This window comes from Gopherus flavomarginatus, chromosome 2, assembly GCF_025201925.1.
Source record: "Gopherus flavomarginatus isolate rGopFla2 chromosome 2, rGopFla2.mat.asm, whole genome shotgun sequence".
Classification (NCBI taxonomy): domain Eukaryota; kingdom Metazoa; phylum Chordata; order Testudines; family Testudinidae; genus Gopherus; species Gopherus flavomarginatus.
The window spans coordinates 67236195-67251411 of NC_066618.1; the positions used below are offsets into that span (position 1 = coordinate 67236195).

The following is a 15217-nucleotide window of genomic DNA, read 5'->3' on the forward strand; positions in this document are numbered from 1 at the left end:
CATGAGCTTTCGTGGGTGAATACCCACGATGCATCTGACGAAGTGGGTATTCACCCACGAAAGCTCATGCTCCAAAACGTCTGTTAGTCTATAAGGTGCCACAGGACTCTTTGCTGCTTTTACAGATCCAGACTAACATGGCTACCCCTCTGATACTTGTTTCAGGGGCAGTAACCCAGAGTCCTGTGCATCACAGGAGACACTCTGGGAACCGCCTTGCTACGTGTTGCTGGTACTGTACTCTGCCTTCAAACATTTGGCAATGGCAGCTCTCTCTCACTTCTACCAAACTGTGTTGGAGACATGGAGCACAAGTATGACAATGTGGTTCTGCCCTTCCTCACTGGACAAATGTTCCTGTGGTGCAGTACTGGATACTGGACAGAATCGACCCACATAAATTTGAGTCAGCAAAGACAGCTTACTGAGTCGGGGGGGAATGAAGTCCAGTAGGATCCCAAGAAACAGGTGTGTTGAGTGCTGGGAGTGCAATGGTATGCCCATGGGAGGGCCACCGCTTCTGGTCCTGGAGAACCGTCATGGTGTGGTGGGATCACGTTGTTTTGGAAAGCTGGGCTGATTATTAGTGGCTGCCGCACTTCAGAATCAGGAGGCAGATCTTCATGGAATTGCACAAGAAGCTTGCACCAACTCTCCAATGTCAAATCACTTGATTTTGGAAACCCATACCCCAGTGCAAAAGTGGGTGGGTATCACTCTTTGGAAGCTGGTAACACCTGACAGCTACAGGTTAGTTGCAGACCAATTCAGGGTTGGGAAGTCAGCTGTTGAGGCAGTGGTTGTACAGGTTTGCCAAGGTATCAACACTGTGATCTACCCAGGAGTGGTTGCCAGAGCCAAAATCCCTGAAATGGTAGAGAGGCTTTCAGAGGCTGAGGTTGCCAAACTGTGCAGGGGCATCAATTGAACACATATCCCAGTACTTTGCCCACCCAAAGGGGCCAGTGACTACATGAACCACAAAGGTCATTCACTGGTTCTCCAAAGCTTAGTGGACTACAAGGGTCAGTTCATGAATGCGAACGCTGGGCACATAGGAAAGATCCATGACACCAATGTGCGTAGATGGTTAGGGCTGTACCACAGAGGGGAAGAAAGGACTTTATTCCTCTGAAATTATGTGGTTCTATATGGTATTTCTGTGCTGACTTTTATTCTGGGGACCCCACAAACTCACTCCTACCCGTGACTCATGGAACATCAACCTGACATCACCAACCCCAGAAAAAGGAAGTAGCTGCAAGATGGTGGTGGTATGCACCTTTGGGTGCCTGAAAGCCCCTTGGTGATGCCTGCAGACCTGTCCGGCTATCTTTGTGGCCAGCACATTTCGGATTATTGTGGCATGCTGTGCCTTGCACAATGTATGTGAGGCTAAGGGGGAATACTTCCGCAGCAAGTGGGCACAGGACAGATCTGTTGTTCAAAGCCTGTACAGGCAGCCAGATCCTTCCCCTGCGTGCATAGCTCCTGGTTCCCAATGAGCCAGGGGAATTAGCGATGCTATGTGCTCGTACATCATGGAACACTGAGGAGCCAGAAGACTCTGCCAAGGGATGTTAATGTGGCCCTCTGGTGCAGCTGGAAAAGCTCAACAGACCATTGCCATATACTTACATTGTGAGATACCTCAGAGGGTTTCAATCCCCTGCAGTTGATGTTACTGTACTAACTAAAAGCAGACAACTGAGGAACAGCCCTCAAGGTTAATACCTTAGGCCGTGGTTTTGTGAGGCGAGCTTTAATGCAATTTAAAGGCATCATTAAGCAATGTGTTATATGTTAACTGCTGTGTTTGGGATTGCTGTATGGGATGCACTTAAGCATTGTTAATGTTATTTTTAAAAAGTTCTGCAATATTTAGGGAAGGAATTTACACATTCCTTGCACAAAAAATGTTTTTCTATCAGCTGTTATGCATGAGTACTCCCATGATTTCTAGTGGTAACTATTTGGTGTGGGGAGGGGTCTTAAATGCACTGCTCAATGTCCTATATTTTCACTGTTAATTTATTTTTGTTTCTTTTGTCTGTATTATCAATTAAGTTGTTAACAAAGCCATAAAGACATCTCAAGTGACTCCTCTTCTGTTTTTTATTCTGGCACTTTTGGACAGCAACGGTTGTTTCACAGTTTACTTCACTGTAATGAACCCTGGGTGTTTTGTTTCTTTGTTCAACATTAGGAAATTCTTGGCTAGTGGGGGCCAGGGGTGTTGGAGGGACAGAATTAATTGCATTCCTTTGGCCCCACACTTGTAGAAATCCCAGTCAAGTGCTGTGAATCCTGCTGACTCCTCCCTAATGTGTGGAAAACTTGTTGATCATACTCAGAAAGCCAGGTGCACACACAAGTGATGTGAACAGTAACTTTTATGGACAAACATACATCAAACACAGAGCTAAAACAGTTCATAACAAGATCAAATACACAGCAACAACAGGTCAAGATTCCCTCAAAGGTGGTCAAACATTAATGTCTTTGAATATGTCTCCTACCCCTTCCCTTCTCCCTGACAAGGGAGGAATGGCTTCAAAATATTGGAGGGTGTGGGTGGAGGGGGGGAAATGGGGATATCTTCAGTGTGAGATTTGGGGACCGTACACAAGCTGGTCTTCCGGAACTGGATCAGGCTCATTGTTCCCGTCCTGAATGCTCTGGAGGGTTCCCCTCCCAAGGGGTTTCAGGTGCATGCAAAGGATGTTGTGCCAGGCATCAATCATGTTCCTTCCTGTCAGAGGTGGTGGTGGGATTCACTGACTCAGCAGCAGCCTGGCAGGCCACAAGGAGGACTCGGAGAAGGAGGGGCTGCTGTTTGTTCATGCAGAGGAGCAGGTGCTACAGCAGCATGCTACCAGCAATTGGACTATAGGTTTTCTGAGTGCATGATCCTGTTCCCTCTGCACGTACTCCCATTGCCTGTGCAACTCTCCATTTTCAGGAAAGCCTTAACTGTGCCTAAGAGCCCAATCCTTCCTTGCTCTAAGAAATTTGAACTGCTCCTGACTTCCATCTATGCCAATGAACAAGTCTTTCTGTGTCTTCCTCTCCGATCTCTATGGTGCCACTCCTGCCTTTCCACTGGAAAGGCTTCTTTGTTGGCATCGGAATGTCCTGCCAAGTCAAAGACAAGGGTAACATTATATTGCATTTTTCCTTGGAAAGTAACTACATGCCCCCACATCATGCAATTGTTCTATGGAAGCCACAACACTGATACATTTTAGAATCCCGGAAATGCAGCTGTTACACCCTCCTTTCTTCAGACTACTTTTGCAGCCCATTAGGAAGGAGCTGAGATTTAAAAAATGGTAAGATGCCTGCAGTACTGCTGTTAAAAGTGTTATAATGTTTACAGTGCATGGATGGACCACTTGAGGTAGCGTTTGGTTCCTTCAAGGGTAACGTTACCAAGTCACTTTTCTGTTCTTTAAAGGCTGGCCATCACTTGGAGAACATAGCAATTTTTAAGAGACTGAAATGGAAAAAAGTAGTGGCTTTCCAGTCCTGTGGAGGACACCTGGCCACCTATGCCAGAGAGATGTTTCTGATAATGATGACCCATCTAAATATTACTGAGTGGTGGGGTTTAGCTACAAAGTTGGACCAAGCACATTTGCCCTGCTATTAAACATGAAGAACCATCTTGAATTTCTGCTACACCAAAAATTTACTGAATTATGCTTACAGGACTGGGTGTCAATTCAAGAGAAAATGGACTGTATTCTATGCTAGCAGATGGAGTTGCCATGGAAGAGGAACAGAGAACCACAGAAAACATCCACCCACCCCTTAATCCCCCCTGCATCGCAAGAAAGTCCAGGTCCTGTGTCTAGTGAACAGCATTGAAAGGGACAGAGAAACAGAGAGTGATTCCAGAAGTGTATTTTCTTCCCTAAACTTTTGGATTAGCACCACAAGTCAATCACCTCTCTGCTGCTAAGGAGCTAACCACTGGAGTGGATGCTTCACGCACCCTTGCTTCTCCTGGCTTCTGCAGAGCAGCTCAGCATGGGGAGAGGCTAGACACCAGGGACTGGGAATGGTACAAAGCATTTGAAGTAGTCACAGGGAGAATGGACTGCTCTGATGTTCTTCAGACAACTGAACAGTTCCCTTTGTCTTCCCAGACGTACACAAGGCCTGCACACAAGGAACTAAGCACCCACATCCCCCTTCCATTTGGCTCCCATTCATAAGAGGAAGGAAAGATGGATATGGGGTGGGAGATGAATGATGTTGGGTCATTGTACAACCATACATGTCATGAAACTGTTCCTTCCCCACTTGGGGCCTTTTAGCATTCAGCTTCCCCCTTCTTTTCCCCCGTTTTGAGCAGCACAGGGACTATTGCTGCCAGTGGTGGCCAAGAAATGCTCAGACACAAGGGGACAGGGATTGCTTGGTAATAACCTGTTATGGCTTCTGCTAAATGCTTTATAGTGGTTCACGGGATTTTGATAAAATCATTGGTTTAAAACTGTGTGCTGCTCTGGGACCATTTTAGGGTGAAGGGGGGTTGGGATGAGGCATGTGTCACCAGAGCAAGAGGGGATATTATCAGAAAGGGTGAGGGTCCATTGTAAAACGTACCAATGTCAGATTCTGGGGTCCTCAGGCTTCTTGGTGGAGGGGCTTCTTCAACCAGGACTGCCCAGTAGAGGTGCAGAATCACATGCTCCTCTTCCTCTGTGTCTCTTGGGGCTTCCTCTGGGAATTCCTCTGAGATCTCCGCTACCTCCTCACCCTGCCTATCATCAGTCTCATCTGACGATGAGGCCAGCAGGATTGAGGAGGGGCTCATGAGTCCATTCAGGCTCTGTACTTGCAATCCTGGAGAGCTCCCAGTCCAGCTCATCGTAGCATGGGTATGTGCTAGGTCCACTCCTGGAGCAATTGCTGTAGTCCTTCACCCTCCAGTACAAGAGCCTGGTGTGCTTCATGTGCACCTGGCACTGAGATGGAATCCAGTGAATGCCTGCCATCTCCAGCCTCTGTGAAATCTCCAGGTGAGTGTTCCTGCCAGCTGCTCCGAGCATGCGATGAGCACCCAGGTGTGCTCCAGAGATCAGGCAGTTGCTGTCAAACCACGACCACCTGTACTGATCAATCCATTTTAGCAGAAAACTGTTCTGTGGGAGTCAGGATAGGTTGCTGCTACTACTACTGGCAAGTGGTTTTCGGGGACCTTTATACTTTCCATTAAGGGTCATGCAGCAAAATGATAAGTGCACTGTGGGAATGACCCTGGAGTACTATTGTTACTCATGTCCTGGTATACGTCCCTTGCCCCTGTCTACGCTACACTGTAGAACAAGTACAGGGTCATGCCACACTGGAGGTGCTTACATCCCACACCCCTCATGCGTGCTAGCTTTCATGCACTAGACTGTCCATCAGGAATGTGCCTCACGGTTTCAGATGTGGACAATAGGGGGGTTATGGCACAAAAATACACATTTATCTGTGTTCAGTCTCAAGTGTAGATGTCCCTACATACACACACAAAATGCAGCCCTCCTTGTATACCTAGCATCTTACCATATTTGTGAGAGGATATTTCCTTTCTTTCCTTGTGTATGAGATATCATCCTAATCCTCTCCCATCTATGGTATTTCCCTCCTGCTTTGTTTCTTCAAATATTTTTGCATTTTATACTGTTTTTTTCCTTTAAAAAAACAAACATTTTAAATGGTGTAGATCACATTATCTTAGAAATACTTTGTATCTGAAGTTTTCCTTGTTTGGAAGAAAATTCCTGTAACGGCTACACTAGCTAAGGAAAACTAACCACAAAAGGAGGGATTCTGAAGTGATCATGCTCAAAGTATAACTTACAAACATTAAGAGGATTGTTTCTGTGTTGGATGCTGGCATCTTTTCTGCTGCCACTGTTCCCACACATACAAGTCTTGTTGCTCTGTGTGAGCTGTGTCTCCACATCATGACTGTAGCAGCCTGTATGGAACTTGTAGGGAGAAGCACAAGTTGCAGGAGGGAAGAGTTTGGAGGAGGCACCAGGAAGTCAGTCTGTGTTCACATGGCTAGAATGTTAGCTGCAGTTGCAACATCTCTGTAAATATTTCTCTTAAAAAACACTGTTAGTTTACACACATGGAATCAGTTCATTTAATTACCCTGAACACAGTACTAACAATGATATAAGAGGAAACGATTTTACTAAAACTTTTAGACACACATCATCTTCGTCAGGCTATAGGAAACGAAATGTGATAGAATGCTATAGAAAATCTTGATTAACACTGTGTGTCAAACTCTGCCATAGAATAGCAGAGTTCCTGTTGACTTAAACTGGACTTGCAGGGGTACAATGAAGGCAGAATTTTACGCCAGTGCCATAGGATTCTTAAAGGGACAGTGTTTTGTTCCTACAAAAGCATTACAACATAAATCAGAAAGGAAACTGAAACTTAGACGTTCAAGTCACTGGCAGAGAATGTTATCTCTGGATATATTATCTCAGGTTGGTAAATGCTGATGAAGTTGGGATATTAAACAGGCGATATGCCTAGTTCTTACATACAGTAAGTTCATTTATACAGCCAAATGGTGTAAATGGGCCTTAGTGGAAATGAGAATTCGGCTTACTGAGGTTGTGACAATGTTCTGTTTCAGCGATTTTTAACTAGAATAAGAGAAATAATAAGGATTTATTTAATCTAATGAATGTGGATGCTGTAGAGCAACAGTCGTTCTCTGTACTGCTGTGGACCTGCTGCGTTCTGATGGCATAGAAAATACTCATTGTGCAATTTGTCCACAGAGACACCATTGTAGTAATGCATTTTTGGCCTTTTCTTTGTTGTTGTTTCTTTGATTGGCTGGCACAACACATATTTGTCGTAGTATTATGCTGTTAAATGTTACTTGGACCATTCAAAAGCATCCTGACTTCTATTGACATTCGTGTAAACTGTGTGCAAGTGTCTTTGTTTTACTGGATTTGGAGTTTGACAGTTTTTTCAAAGGATCAAATCCTAAAGTCTTTAACTTAGGCAAATCTCACAATGACACTTGATTTAGCACAGTAAGACCATTGGGCAAGGACTTTTGAAGGAAAATATAGTTTTAGTGTAAGTGTAATTCAGCACTGAATGTGCATAGTTTAGATCTGTGGAAGGTAATACCAGTTCTGATCTCTTTCCCTATAAATTATTATTTATAGTCCGTCTAAAATGTGCTGTGCCCTTTATACAACAAAGAAAAGACATGGTCCTTGACTTGAAGAGTCCAAATTTAGACATAACAGGTGGTTTGGGAAGAGCAAGGAACAAGGGAAAGAAGAGTTGTTGGATGGGAAAAAAGCACAGAAAAACTTAAGTTGTGCTATATTATTGTGTGCTAAATGAATTCAATTTTTACAGATTAGTACACAAAATCTTTTGATATTGACATCATAACAGCTGCTATCTGGCAATTTATCTTATTACAGAGCTGTGGACAATTTTGGTAATACAGAAAGAAAAAGGTATTATTGTAAAATGAATTAGGTTCCTTTAAGTTAATTGCACTGATGCTCTGCTGTTTTACATTTTGTCTTTGACTCCACTTGCTGTGAGTTAACACTTCTTCCTCAGTGGCTTTGAACGTTGCTAAAAATTTTAAATTCAAATCCAGCCATCCTGGGAAAATAGAAAAAAGTGTAGCTTGCCAGAGTTGCTTTAATGTGTGTGGGGGGGGGAGACGGACAGACCATCAATAGGTATCCATTGGAGAAGATTTTAAATTTGTGACTTTTCATACAACAGAAATGTATTTTTATTCCCTTATACTTTCAAAAATTTTGAGTTGCGTTTTTTATAGACTTACGTTTATTTTTGAAGTGCCACAGTCTTTTGAAACAACTCATTTTGTGATTCATGGGCTAACATGCTTTTGTTACAGTGATCTTCAAGCAAGGATATAAATAAAGTGTATGTTTGTGTGGCATTTGATGCAGCTAGAGTGCCAGTTTAAGGATGCTTGCTATACTACACTGTAAAAACATTGAATAAATAGCACTTCCATTTAGTATACTAGTGACCTTGCTGTTAAATAAAGACAAGTAATGGATGCAACATTCAGATTTGCCATATCTGTTTGATGCAGCTGCTGACCTCTTGAAAGCATCTGTTTTCAGTGTAGCATTTTTAGCATTCAGCGTACAGCAATTAAATAGAGCTGTCCAAACAATGTTTTATAATACTAATGCTACTATGCCAAGTATGTGTGGATAAACAAGACATTGGGGCAGAGTAAACATTCTGTTAGGGGTATGGATGCTGTGTTAAATTAAATACTGATGTATGTGTTCAGACTACTCAGCTATATAAAAAAAAGGTTATTTTAAACACTAAGCATATAATCTCCTCTTGATGAGTACATATAGCTCCTGTTAGTGCTAATGAGAGTTATGTGCATTCATTAGATAGAAGAACAGATTCCTTCAAGATTAATGCCATAGGTTTGTACAGAACATCTAGTATCAACACAAGCTGTTTTCTCCTGCAGTGAAAAAATAAACAGAAGCATGTTTACAGTACATTTCCTCTTAAGAAAGATTGTCAGCAGCACCTGAGGAGCAGTACACACACACATTATCTATTTTAGGTACTTATATGGCCCCCATTATCCTAGTATCCGAGCTCCTCACTACGTTTCATGTATTTATCCTCACAACACCCCTATGAGGCAGGGAAGTACTGCAGTCATGGGGTACTGAAACAAGGAGAAAATAAGTGTTTTGTCCAAGGTCATACAGTGAGTCTGGGTGGAGCAGGGAATTAAACCTGGACCTCCCAAGTCCCAGGCTGCCACCCTAACCACTGGACTATCTTTCCTCTCTCTTGTGGATGGGCATACTGGATATGGCATATTCACCTTTCACTGGGGCTGGTTGAAAAAGGCAAAGAGGAGAGCAAGTGTGTCACTTTCAGGTGCAGGGCAGAGACAGAATGCCATGAGTCCTGAGCAATTCTCAAAGTGAAGAAGAATGTGGACATTGTGGTACTGAAACTAAGGGTGGAGAGAGGAAGCTATGCGCACACACCCCCAGAGGTGTCCATATAATCTGACACGGGTGTGGCCAGTTTCTGAGAAAAGGAAGGGGTGTTTCTGAAGCACAAAAACTAGTCCTTTTCTCCAACTCTTCGGGAGGTGGAAGGAAAAGAGGTCTTTACAGACATAACAAATACTGACCTTTGGAAAAGGGCAAGTCAGTGCCTAATGGAAAGATGTCTGCAAATAGTCATTTGAACTTGAAAACTAACTTTGATTCAGCTATGTCTGCAATTCATTCATTTTCCTTTTCAGCAGGCATTCCAGTGGTCAAGCTTTACTAGCATCAACTGATTGAAAGGGAGTTCTGAATCATTCTGCAGCAATATATGAAATTCAAAATTCATGTAATTTTGGTTACATAAGTTATGTCATCATTTAACAGAAACAATACCACATGACTTACATAGCTAAATGCCTTGGCGGGACTATTTAAATTGAGATAATTTACCAGAAACTGTTCACCTGCTGTTTGGAGAGGAAAACAAAATTTAGAAGACAACAGAAAATTTCAAAGCAACAAGCAGAGTCTGTGATCTGTTTATCATTGTGCCCCAGCAAATAGATCATGTGATTATGATTCAAAAGAGAAGCGTTCTTTTGCAAACTGTTATTTGTCTGCTTGGTAACCTTGAGCAAGTCACTTCACTGCTGTGTGCCTCAGTTTCCCCAATTGTAAAATACAATTTTCTTCTTCGAGTGGTTGTTCATGTCCATTCAAAGTAGATGTGTGCACGCTGCATGCATGCCAGCCGGAAGATTTTCCCCTAGCAGCATCCGTAGGGTCGGCCCGGCGCCTCTTGGAGTGGGCCACTACAGCGCCTTATAAAGGGGCCCGCCAACCCTCCACCCCCTCAGGTCTTTCTTACCACTGGTGATGGCTAGCTGGAACTTCTCTTGTGCATAGCAAGTTAGCAGTGTCCTATCCTTGTGTATAGTCCGTGTATATAGTTAATTATAGTTATTTTACTTCGGTCATTGTATATAGTTCTTGGTAGTTGGGATTTCCTGTCCCCCCCCCCCCAAGTTTCGTTGCCTGCTGGGGCATGCCCGGGTTTAAACTCTGCAAGGACTGTGGGAAATTCATGCCTAAGAGTGACCCGCACTCTGCTTGTTTGAGGTGCCTCGGAGAGAGCCACCAAAAGGACCGGTGCTCTATCTGCAGAGGCTTCCGCCCGAGAACTCTCAAAGACAGAGCTCAAAGACTTAGAGTCCTCCTGATGGAGGCTGCCCTGCGGCCACCTTCGGACCCGGAACCAGCCGAGGCGGTGCCCAGCACGTCTTCCTCGGTGCGGAGCGCCCTGGCACCGGCATCAGGACTTAGGGCCCAGCCCAAGTCATCTAAAACCAGCACCGGATGGAGTCGGGTCATAGGAAGTCGGCCTCAGTGCGGCACCGCTCACCGTCACCAGTGCCCGCTAAGAAGAGAAAGCCGGTGAGGGAACGGTCACCCCACCAGGACTTGAGGGCGACGCCGTCCGCGGGTGCAAGTGGACAGGCTGGGCTACAGTCCTCGGCTGCTCCGTCGACTCCCGCACCGCAGAGAGGGCGGTCGAGTCCGGATCGGCCTAGATCCCCGGACCTCAGCGGAGACTTGCGCCTCCCTTCAACACCGGAGGCATTCGAGGTGGCCTCCGACTTGATGAGACTCCCAGCGCCGGCCTCCCCACACCGTATGGAGTTGCCTACCGTGGCCCGTCCCACACTACAATCGAGGGGCAAGCCGGCCATGCTGTCGCCTCCTTCCCTGCACCGCACCGCTAAGGTGGCACCGGACCAGATAAGAGGCTCCCCACCGCCTCAGCACCGCTCTCCAATGGCACCAGGTGCTGCTCCCCCCAGGTCCTCGTACTCAGACTTCAGACTCAGAGGCAGACTCCTACTGCTCCAGCCAGTCGCGGAGCAGGAGATTGGTTTTGGGGGCGAGCCACCAGCGTTACCCACAGTGGCAGCAGCAATGGCATCCGCCCTCGCAGTGGCCGTTTTGGACCCCCTAGGCCTACCACCAGTCGGTAGGCCAGGCATTTGTTCCTCGTTCAAGGTCGGCCTCGGTCTCGGCGTCGGTGACTCCGGCGCAGCTGCCTCCTCCACCAGCACCGTCGCCAGGCAGGGGTGTGCCATATCCAAGTTCAGCACTCCCTAGCCGGGCAGCGGCACCAGCAGCGGCTACAGTTCGGGCTCAGCAGGCACCGCCCGATACGCCAAGCCGCTCACTGGCGACCCCAGTACCGGTCGCGGTGCCGCATTTAGAATCGAAACCGGCCCCGCAACCACAGTACCGTGTGCCGCAGGACCCTGAAGGACTGCACGCACCACAGGAAGGGCCGATCCATGTAATTTCCTCACATCATCCCCGGACAAAGCGGTCTCGGGCATGGCTGCGGCACCGTCCCTGGAGGACACCCGAATCCTCCAACAACTGCTCCGGCGAGCAGCTGAGAGCCTCGCAATCCAAGCTGAGGAAATCGAGGTGGACGCGGACCCTGTAGTAGACATCCTGGCTCCCTCAGGGCCATCCGGGGTGGCTCGCCTGCTGATAAAGACCATAGCGGATACGTCCTGCACCTTATGGCAAACGCCAGCCTCATTGGCCCCTACTGCCAAGAGAACAGAGTGACGCTATTTCGTCCCCTCTAAAAAAGGCACGAACACTTGTGCGCACACCCCCCTCCGGACTACTTGGTGGTGGATGCGGCCAACTAACGGGAGTGTCAGGGGTTTCAGGGATCAACACCAAAGAGCAGGGATGCTAAAAGACTCAACCTCTTTGGCAGAAAAGTGTACTCCACGGCAGGCCTACAACTCTGCATTGCCAACCAGCAATTGTAAGCTGATATGGTCATAACGTGTTCAGCCATGTCGAAGTTTACGGAGCTCCTTCCCCAGGACTCAAGGTCAGAGTTTTCGGCCCTGGTGGAGGAGGGGAAACTGATCTCCCGAGCCTCTCTCCAGGCTGCCCTAGATGCGATGGACTCAGCCTCGCGCACCCTGGCCACAGGCCTGGTCATGCAGCGGGGAACCTGGCTCCAGGTCTCGGGCCTGCCCTATGAGGTCCAGCAGACCATTCAAGACCTCCCCTTCGAGGGACAGATGTTGTTTTCTAAAAAGACGGACAAGCATCTGCGTAGCCTAAAGGACTCGCGGGCCACGCTTCGCTCGCTGGGCTTGCATACCCCTGCGACCTAGCGCAGGCAGTTAAGGCCGCAGATGGCCCCACTCCCCTACCAGCCTCAGACTCGCCAGGAGCTGGGGCGCAGGCGGGGCAGAAATGGCAGGAGGCGTCACCAACGCCTCCCCTCCAGCCAGGGTCCAGTCAATCCAGACCACCATCAGGGCCTAGACCCCCTATTTGATGGTATGGTTGAGGGCGACCTACCTATCGAGACTCTGGATCCTTCTACCCCTACCTTTGGGTCACGTTTGTCCCCCTTCTACCATGCCTGGTCTCGAATCATGTCGGACGGCTGGGTGCTCCGCACGGTAGAGAGGGGATATTCTATCCAGTTCTCCTCCCTCCCGCCCACCAGTCCCCCTCCCCGTCCCTCTTCAGGGACCCATCTCATGAGCAACTTCTAAGTCAAGAAGTGAAGTCCCTCACAGAGGCAGGGGCGGTGGAGGAAGTCCCTCGGGAGCTCAGGGGCAAAGGCTTCTACTCCCGGTATTTCCTAATACCAAAGGCGAAAGGGGGCCTGAGACCCATCTTAGACTTGTGGCGGCTGAACAAGTTTGTTCAAAAGCTAAAGTTCCACATGGTCTCCCTGTCCTCAGTTATTCCCTCCCTGGATCCAGGAGATTGATATGCCGCCCTTGACTTAAAGGACGCTTATTTCCACATTGCCATAATTCCCTGCCACTGTCGGTACCTCAGGTTTGTTGTGGCCGACACCCATCTGCAGTTCACGGTGCTCCCGTTCAGCCTGTCAGCTGCTCCAAGGGTCTTCACGAAGTGCATGGCAGTCGTGGCGGCCTTTCTGCGCAGGCAGGGCATCCAGGTATTCCCCTACCTGGACGACTGGCTCATAAAGGGCCGCTCCAAGGAGCGGGTGGAGACCCAGGTGCTGTTCATCAGGCGGACCTTTCTCAGTCTCGGCCTCCTCTTGAACGAAGCCAAGTCCACCCTGTCTCCGACGCAACGAATAGTGTTCATAGAAGCAGTTCTGGACTCCACCCACACCAGAGCATACCTGCCGGAATCCAGGTTCCGTGCGATTTCCGAGCTCATCCTCAGACTGCACCACGCCCCGATTACCATGACGCAAGTCTGCCTCCGGCTGTTGGGTCACATGGCAGCGTGCACCTATGTGGTAAACCATGCCAGACTCCGGCTTCGCCCACTACAGTCCTGATTAGCGACAGTATATCGCCCGGCCAGGGACCCCTTGGACTCAGTGGTGTCCATTCCCCACTTGGTGCTAAGCTCGCTGCCGTGGTGGCTCGACCAGCAGAAAGTGTGCATGGGTGTCCCCTTCGCTGCCCCTCAACCCTCCCTCTCCCTGGTAAAGGATGCCTCGGATCGCGGTTGGGGAGCACACCTGGGACACCTCAGGATGCAAGGCTTGTGATCGCCGGAGGACCTCGAATTGCATATCAGTGTCAGGGACTGAGAGCAGTTCGCCTGGCTTGTTTGACCTTCCGGTCCCACCTGGCCGGCAGATGTGTCTCAGTCCTCACGGACAACACGTCGGCAGTCTTTTATATCAACAAACGGGGGTGTACGCTCCTCTCCCCTGTGCAGGGAAGCCCTTGTGCTGTGGGATTTCTGCATCCACAATGCGACCAACCTGATGGCGTTCAACCTTCCGGGGGAGCAGAACGGTTTGGCGGACACTCTCAGCCACTTGTTCCGGGGTCACAAGTGGTCCTTCCGATGGGACGTGGTACGCTCAATTTTCCAGCTCTGGGGCTTTCCCCGGTTAGCCCTGTTCACCTCGAGGGAAAACAGAAAGTGTCGACGGTTCTGCTCCTTCCTGGGCCACAGTCAGGGGTCTCTGTCGGACGCCTTCCTACAGTCTTGGGGTGTCGGTCTGCTCTGCGCCTTTCCTCCGATCTCCCTGATACACAGGGTGATTTTGAAGATTCACAGGGACCACGCACAGGTAATCCTGATAGCTCCGGCATGGCCGTGCCAACATTGGTACACGTCACTTCTGCACATGTCCGTTCAGGCGCCCCTGACACTGCCCTGCTCCCAGACCTGATCACGCAGGACCGGGGCTCCCTCCACCATCCGAACCTCGAGTCCCTTCACCTCACAGCACGGATGCTCCATGGCTGAACCCGGTGGAGATGCAGTGCTCCCAGCAGGTCAGACAAGTGCTGCTCGGTAGTAGGAAACTGTCAACTAGGGCCACCGACCTGGCCAAATGGAAGCGCTTCTGCATATGGTCGGATCAGCAAGGTCACAATCCGCTGGAGGTCCCAATCCCCATTGTCCTAGGCTATTTGCTCCACCTCAGACAACTGGGCCTCTCCCTCTCCTCGATTTGAGTTCACTTGGCGGCCATCTCGGCTTTCCGTCCGGGAGAAGGGGATACCTCGGTGTTTGCGAACCTGCTGGTCGGGCGTTTTCTTAGATATGGACAGGCTATTTCCGCATGTTCGTCAGCCGGCCCCTGCTTGGGACCTGAATCTGGTCCTCTCCGCCCTCTGGGGACCTCCCTTTGAGCCTCTGACTTCGTGCTCCCTGTTGTACTTCTCGTATAAGACCGCCTTCCTGGTAGCGATCACCTCGGCCAGGAGGGTGTCGGAGCTCAGGGCGTTAACATCTGAGCCCCCGTATACTGTCTTCTATAAGGACAAGGTCCAACTTAGACCTCACCCGGCTTTCCTACCCAAGGTCGTCTCACAGTTCCACATGGGTCAAGATATTTTTCTCCCGGTGTTTTATCCCAAACCACACTCTTCCAATGTGGAGTGGAGGTTACATTCCCTGGATGTCCGCAGGGCCTTGGCTTTTTACATTGAGCATATTAAGCCGTTGAGACGCTCAACTCTGCTCTTCATCGCAGTGGCAGAAAGGATGAAGGGGCTCCCGGTCTCCTCTCAGCAAATCTCTTCGTGGATCGCGACCTGCATCCGAGAATGCTACCGCATAGCTAAGACCCCTGTCCCTCTGATCATGGCCCACTCCACTATGGC

General features: G+C 48.6%; 1 protein-coding gene across 1 annotated transcript in view; it reads left to right on the forward strand.

Moving 5' to 3' along the window:
- Positions 1 to 15217, forward strand: part of CHN2 (chimerin 2) — a 205788-nt gene that overhangs the window by 176963 nt on the left and 13608 nt on the right. The window lies entirely within an intron of this gene.